The 7,229-nt window shown below is 44.7% G+C and overlaps 1 protein-coding gene across 21 annotated transcripts in view; it reads left to right on the top strand.

Moving 5' to 3' along the window:
- Nucleotides 1-4,051: 4,051 nt before the first annotated feature.
- The window catches only part of PRRC2B (proline rich coiled-coil 2B), a gene marked incomplete at its 3' end in the record, with an annotated part of 69,374 nt that continues 66,196 nt past the window's right edge, over nucleotides 4,052-7,229 (top strand). For 8 of the 21 annotated variants that reach the window (XM_083485463.1, XM_083485471.1, XM_083485460.1 and 5 more), the window contains exon 1: nucleotides 4,055-4,339. Of the gene's footprint in view, nucleotides 4,340-7,229 lie in introns of all 21 variants that reach the window. The other 13 variants (XM_083485466.1, XM_083485458.1, XM_083485457.1 and 10 more) reach the window with 4 other exon arrangements.

Genomic DNA, 7,229 nt, shown 5'->3' with positions numbered 1-7,229 from the left:
ATATTCTGTCATTACATTACCTTAATCTATTTTAATCTTATCTTACTATAAAAAACCTTAAAACTTAAAACTTAAGTCTTATTTTTACCAACTTCTCATAACCATAATATTCTTACATAATTCTTTAAACATTTTTGCTAAAGCCAATTAATTTCGTTCCAACATTTTCCTAACATTCATCAATTTTATAAGACAATCCTAGTAATAAAAAGAAAATAAAAACAATCCAATCTTCATCCAACGTCTCTTCCTCCTGGTCCCGGGTTTTGTCAGTCCTTTTTATCCCATCAATCTAGCGCATTAACCTGGCAATTTTGTATCCGAGGCCCTTAAGTCTCTTCCATGTCCCTTCCGCGGCTCTTCTTCATATTTATAGCTGTATTTTCCTTTGTCTCCTGCTCCTTTCACTCGTGGGAACTCCAGCTTAACAATGTTTTTGACCCTTCTCGACAAATCAGCCCCTTTTCCATAGTCTACACTAAACTCCATATGGTATTTAAGAACATGTTTCAAAGTCCCTCCAAAATTAAGAGCCCCCACAACCCCAAACATCTCACGGCCCATTGCCAGACTCGAAAAGTCCAAACATCCCTGCATAGGGGGGTCTATCTAACCCCCCATTTCCAAACCAAACCAAACTTTATCTTTCCAAATCTGGCTTTTTCCAAGTTCATTTGTCAAATCCAAAAGCTCATGATCCTGCTGGGCCACAGCTCCCTCCATCTCTGGCGCCCCAGATTCAGCAACATCCTCTTCCCTCATCTGTTCTGTCAGGGCATACTCCTGATTTAATTCCTGTGTGGGCTCCATATAATTTCCCACTGCCTGTTCAAAATTTCTGATCGCATCGGTCATCAAGTCCGTCTTCTCATGTAGCTGTTCCAGTAGGGCATTTGTTTTACAGAAAGCACACAACAGAGCTTCTGAATACATTGTCCTGCAAGGTCAGAGTCTATTCCCACGATTGTAATCAGTAACAGCTGCAAGCTGGTTACAGTTTCACAGTCTCCCTCTGGGGGGAACTTCTATTTGTTCTTTCTTTTAAAGACAAGTCTGACAACAAAGTTTCCTTTTTCAGATATTTTGTCAATATTTCTTCCTTTAAAATGTGAAGGGGAACAATGGAATCACTATGTTTCTCTTCTTTTAGCTATCTGTCAAAGACGTTTGTCTCTGGTCAATGAGCTTCAAAAAACGTCAGTCCTGACACCCTGCTCCAGGATCAAGACGGTGGAAAGTTACTTTATTTTGCACTCACTTCTGCAGGTTTAAACAGTCCGAAAAAAATCCCCCCTCTTCTCCTGCTTCCAAAGGGGGTTCAACAATTTTAAATGATGAAAGTTAACCTTTTACAAGTGATTTTCTGAGCTCTAGTTTGCCATGTCTTTGCTTTAATCTATCTACAAAGAAACGGAAGGCTGACTTCCTGTTTAGACCTTCCCGTTTCAGTGCCAAATTGAAGTAAACTTTTAAGTCCAATTTTCCTTTTTGCTCGCAAGTCCTTATTTAAAGTCCAATTGTCTGAGATTTAAGTACTCACGGGTGATTATTTTAGAAGCCAAATTGTCCCAGGAAAAAGGCAGCGCTCTCCGGCAACGGCTGTGTGGCTTCACTCCACGGAAGAAGCAGTTGACTCTCAGCACCGCGCCACTTTCCCCTCTTCGCTCCGGAGCCCGTTAGTGGGTTCCTTTGCGGGTTGGGGGGCGCTAAAGGTGCCCGCTGAGTTCCATGGTCACAGGCTTCATCCGCCTGTGATTTTTGAAAGGGTCCCCGCTTCGCCGTAGCGGAAAAGACCCGTTTCGCGTGGAGCTGGTCCCTCCAGATCAGAGGGAGTCCGCCATTGCCGATGGCGCCACCCCGGAAGTCCGGGAATGCCCCCTGCCTAAGGTCCTGAACAGCGGCTGCTTGTCTGTGTAGATCAGTGGTTTTCAATCAGTGTGCCATGGCACCCTGGGGTGACTTGAGGAACATTCAGGGGGCCTCCAGTGAGTCATCCTTTCATTAACTTGCAGCCCGTATCTTCATGCATATATACATATCTCCCCATGTTTATCTCCCCAGGGGCAGAATGGGGGAATTCCCACTTACACATGTCCTGTAACGGAACCTCAGTGTAAGCGCCTCCCATAGGGGTGCCATAGAAAGAATGTGGTTGGTCAAGGGAGAAGTGGACTCAAAAAGGTTGAAAACCACAGGTGTAGATAATAGTGAGCTACTTGGACCAATAGTCTGAGCTAGTATATAGCACTTTCTTATGTTCCTATGCATAGGCGCCGACTCCATGGGGCTTGAGGGGGCCCGAGCCCCTCAAAAATTCGTTTGGGGGGGCTCCGCCCCCCCCAATAATCTCCGGCGCCCCTCCAGCAGAGCGCCACCGCCGCCCTCCCCCAGCCCAAAATGCACAGGGTCGGGCTGCATGCCTCCTGCCCTCCCTCCCGAGCAAAAGCTCCACCCAATTTCCGCTCCGGAGCTGATTAATAGGCGCAGCACGCTCTCCCCTATTCGCTCACGAGGAGGCGGCGTCACTCTATTTGCATATTCATGAGCTTATTTATTATTCATGAGCTTTCCCGGCCCCCCCCCCCCCAATATTTTTTATAAGTCCGCGTCCCTGTTCCTATGGTTGGGACAGTTCTGTTGCCTTACAGCTCTCTACTAATCATGTGTATTTGGAAGAAAGTCCTGTTGAACGCAATGGGTCTTGCTTCCAGGTAGGTAGGCTAAGGATTCAGCAGCCTTAGTTTTTAATGTAAATTAAGGGCTGCATCCAATGCTAGTTTGGCTCAGGAACAGACCCAATGCAAAAAAATAAATAAATAAAATGGACATGACTTACTTTCATCCATTAATTTCAGTGGGTTTATTCTGAGTAGAGCTTAGCTGGTCACAATCTACTTTTTGTGACTACATTTTTGTAAGTTTTTAGAACTGCTTTTAATTGATGAATTTTGCTTATACGTTACCTTTCTCCTAGTCAAAGGCCAGAGGAGGCACACAGCATAAATTAAAACAGATACAACTAAAACTAAACCACATTATAAACATAAACATTAAAAACATTTTTAATGTTGTGTTTTAAATTGTCGTAACCCACCCTGGGACTTTAGGGCGAAGGGCAAATAACAAAACAACTGTTGTAAACAAAATCTGCCCTTCTTCCCTTATAGGATATCCAAGAGCCCATATAGAGTCCTTAAGTGGGTTCTCTATCAGTAGGAGAAAATAACAGAGGCCAACCAGAGAATATTGAGAAGCAAAGCAGCTAGTAAGCCTGATCTTTATTAAAGCTGTTGCAACAGGGTGCTCCCCTCACATGCAGGAGGACCCAGAACAAAGGTCTGCCCGCCCTTATATAGACATTTTAAATTGCCCGCCCTGCCGTCCAAGACTGCCCCCAGAAACATCACACCTACCATCACGGAAGGGGTGAGCCCAAGACCACCCCGCAGATGCATCATACCTACATCATAGAAAAGGTGGTCTACAGCAGAAATCTGAGTGCGTTGTTTATCTCCTGTCCGGCAGGTTACTTGTTAATGGTCACTTGATTGGATTACCTGGGAGACTGGCCAGTCTTTTGTAATGATAAATACTTAGTTCCTATTCATACACAGACATACCCTTAAGACAGGATTTGTGAACAAAAAGACAATGGGGAGGCTTTTCCATTTTCATTCGACCTTGCAGAGAAATATTTGAGGTCAATTTGGGAGGGACAAAATGGTTTCAGGACTTTTTCTGTGGGGTTTCAGACATGTGGTTTATATATGCAGTTATGAACATTTTATATATATATATATATATATATATATATATATATATATATATATATATATATATATATATAAATATGACTTAAAATTCTTATAACACAACCATATATATGACCTTAAAATTATTATAACACAACCAACCACTCTAAGTGCTTAATTTTGTTGGGGTCAGGTCCATTCTTTCTGTCTTTCTCTTTCCCCCTCTCTGATCTGCTCTCCCACCCATTTTCCCCCCTTTTTATTTCTTTCTGTTCTTTTCCCTTCATCCCTCCTCAGCCAAAGCGCCCTGCTTTCCCCGGCGGGGCCGGCAGGCGCCGCTGTCCCGTTTCGCAGGCCTGGCCGCTGCGGGTTCAGCTGTTCACTCCAGCCCGGGGATTGACAGGCCTTTTCGCAGGAGGCGGAGGAGGCGGAGGCAACCATAGCAGACACTGAGAGGCAGTCGCGAGAAGCCTGGGAGGTCGCCGCCGCCTCTGCCTTGCAATCCGCAGCCATCCTGACCCCCGAGCCCCCGAGCTCCCCCGCCAGCCGGCTCCCCAGGCACATTTGGCTCCCTACAACCACAACAGGTGGGTATTGGGGGGCTCAGGATGCAGTTCGGGGGCTTTTCTGTGGGGCGAGGTGGGAGGCCGGGCAGTTATAAAATGGAGACTGAGGAAGGAAAGCGAAGGAGTGAAGTAGGCCAGGTTTTCCCCCACCCCAGGGGCGGAGGGGAATGGTTTTTACCATCCCCCCAACAATCCCATTAGCTCTCCCCACCTACCCCCCCTTTTTGGCCCTTAAAGGGGTCGCAGGCCCCCCCTTCCATATTTGACTTATTTCAGACTCTGCTGACCCCATTTTGTTTGTTTTTGTTTTGCAAATGCAAAGCAGACCTCCATCCAGTTTTGATGCCTCCATGCAAAAGAAAAGAAAAAAAATCCAGAGCAACACCCAAATATGCATTTGGTTTAAGTCATTTTAGGGGTTATGAAATTATTGTTAGGTGCTCCTTGCTATTGCTGTTGCTGTTAATTTGTGGTGGAGAGAGGGAATTGGAAGGTTTTGCAAGGGAGAATTGATGAAAGGGCGTTGGTTCCCCACCCCCCTCTGAAGTTTCAATAACAAACCGTGCAATTGTAATGATCGTTATTACTGCAAAATTGTGCGATGCTGATTTCAGGGATGGAGAATGGAGGTTTGTCCTTGGTTTTGGAGAAGATGTGGGCCAGTTAACACCCACCTCTTTCTATTCTCTGCCCCCCCTCTGCCGCTTCAAAACCAAAACATAAATGAGAGTGACTGAATATATTTCGGGTGCGCTGGATTGGGGGAGTCTTGACTTTTAGTGTGTTGCCTTTCAGCGTTGCCATTTTGCCCAGGCTTCTGTTTTGCTTTTAAATCCATCTCTGCCTTCCATTGTTTTGGCCGTGCGTTGTGGTTGTGGAAGGCCTGGATATGTATATCTACGAGTGTGTGTATCTGTGTGTGTCCCCTGTGACTGAAACTGCAAAACTGTTTCTTACCTTCGATATCGGTCTCTGACATGCCATACATGTAAAACGTGTGTGTGTGTGTGTGTGTATGGGCATCTTTTAAAATAGCAACCGACATCACTCTTCCATTACGACACACCTGATTGTATACAGAAATTGGCATTTTTGGCGGGGGAGGGCACACTTTAAATAGGGTAATAACGTGGAATTTTATTCTTATTATTTCAAATGCAGAAAGATGAGGATTCTTTATTTTTTTAAAAAAGAAAGAAAGAATTTTTAATCTCAACGGAATTTCAGAAGTTTGGGTCTGATCTTTTTCATTGGTTGTGTTGTGATCCTGTTGCGGCTTCATATGGGGGGCGGGCAGGATCCTGGCCCAGAGACTAAAAGTGGAAGAGAGGAAATTAAGGAAAGTCTTGCTTTGAGAAAAGAGTGACATTAAGTGCGTGTTTGGTGTGGTGTAATGAATGTTGGAAGTATATTGTTGGGTGATGTTATCCTCTACTGTGAGACTGGTGCGTGTGAATGGCTGTTAGTTTTTCTGATGTGGTCAGTCCCCCCCCCCCGCCCTTTTGTAGATCAAATTAGAATTTTAAATCTGTTCTTTAAGAACTGTGCATTTAATGGGTTTGTAGGGAGAACACGCCCCTCTTTCCTGTGTCTTTTTGGGGCTACAAATCATGGTTTTCATTCCCAAAGTTGTGCAGCTTCCCAGCTGTGAAATGGTGATGATGAAACGAGAACATTTGGGAAGTTGGATCTGTCTATGCCTTCAAGATGGTCACTGTGTGTCGCATCCAAAATTCTACTGTCAATGGCTGTCGCTGTAATACAAAATGAGGATTGTGACAATTGATTTTTTTTTATTGTCGTCTTTGATCAATACCTCTTTAAGCTTTTTTGGGGGGGGGCATGATGAAAGGCACAAAAGGTGCTGCTACTTTTTCCTCAGGATGATGGCCTGTGTTTAAGAGTGCTTCTTATTTTCTTGAGGTGGCTTCTAGCAGGTAGAATTGCTGGGGTGTTTTTTTGGTGGAATGTTACATTAGATCTCTTCTCCAGTGCTGAGCAGTCACAGGCAGTCATTGATTTCTGTTAGCACCTAGCTTTCACACATTTTTCCAAAGTCAAGCATTTAAAGATCCAGAGCCACAGGTAAAATTGAGACGGGTGGGCTGTGAAACTGTATATAAATATCAATAAACTCTGCTTGCCTTTTGCAGATACAGATACATGCTCTTTTGCTGGTTAAAGCTTGAAAGTTCCTCTCCCCCCTGCTCCCACCCTAGCCTAGTATTTGGGGTATATTCCCCATGTAGAGAGAGAGAGATGAAAGCCTCTCTTTGGGACTTTTTCTTGTAATCACGATGCCTTGGACCACAAGTGTGCTAAATGTTTGATTTTTGGGATGGAGTGGAAGGAGCTTATCCAATGTGGGGTACACTTCATTCCTCCCCCTCTGCTTTTTGCGATAGAAGGGTTATCAGTATCCCAGTTCTGAAATTGGTTGGTGATTGGGAATGTGTCCTTGAACAGTGCACATCTGCCTGGTCCATGTTATGGTCTGTTTGGAAATGCCTCCTCCTATGTGTGTTGGGGTTAAAGATAGTGGACTTGTTTGGGCATCACTTTAAATCTGTGCCTCTCTCTATGTCATTATGCTCCAACTCCCATTAATCCACATGGCCAGTGGTCAAAGATGATGGGATGAGAGATGTAGTCCAATGATAGCTGGAGGGCCTCAGGTGTTCTTCACACTGGTGCTAAGCCATACTTGTCCCTGGGTAAGGTGGGTGAGGCTGCTCACCTGTCAGTCACATTGACTTCAGGTGACTTCAGGGCTTGCCAGTAGCATTTAGTGCTTTGAAGTGCTGCCGATCAAAAGATTGTTGATGCTTCAAAGCGCTAAAGAGAGCTCTTTATAAGCCCCTTCAAGGATTGACCAGTTATGGAATTTTCCATGGGAAGCAAAACAGCACAG

Source organism: Podarcis liolepis (assembly GCF_965112155.1).
Source record: "Podarcis liolepis genome assembly, chromosome: Z".
Taxonomy (NCBI): domain Eukaryota; kingdom Metazoa; phylum Chordata; class Lepidosauria; order Squamata; family Lacertidae; genus Podarcis; species Podarcis liolepis.
The sequence above is the reverse complement of the archived record's forward strand: the minus strand, read 5'-3'. Positions and strand labels throughout refer to the sequence as shown.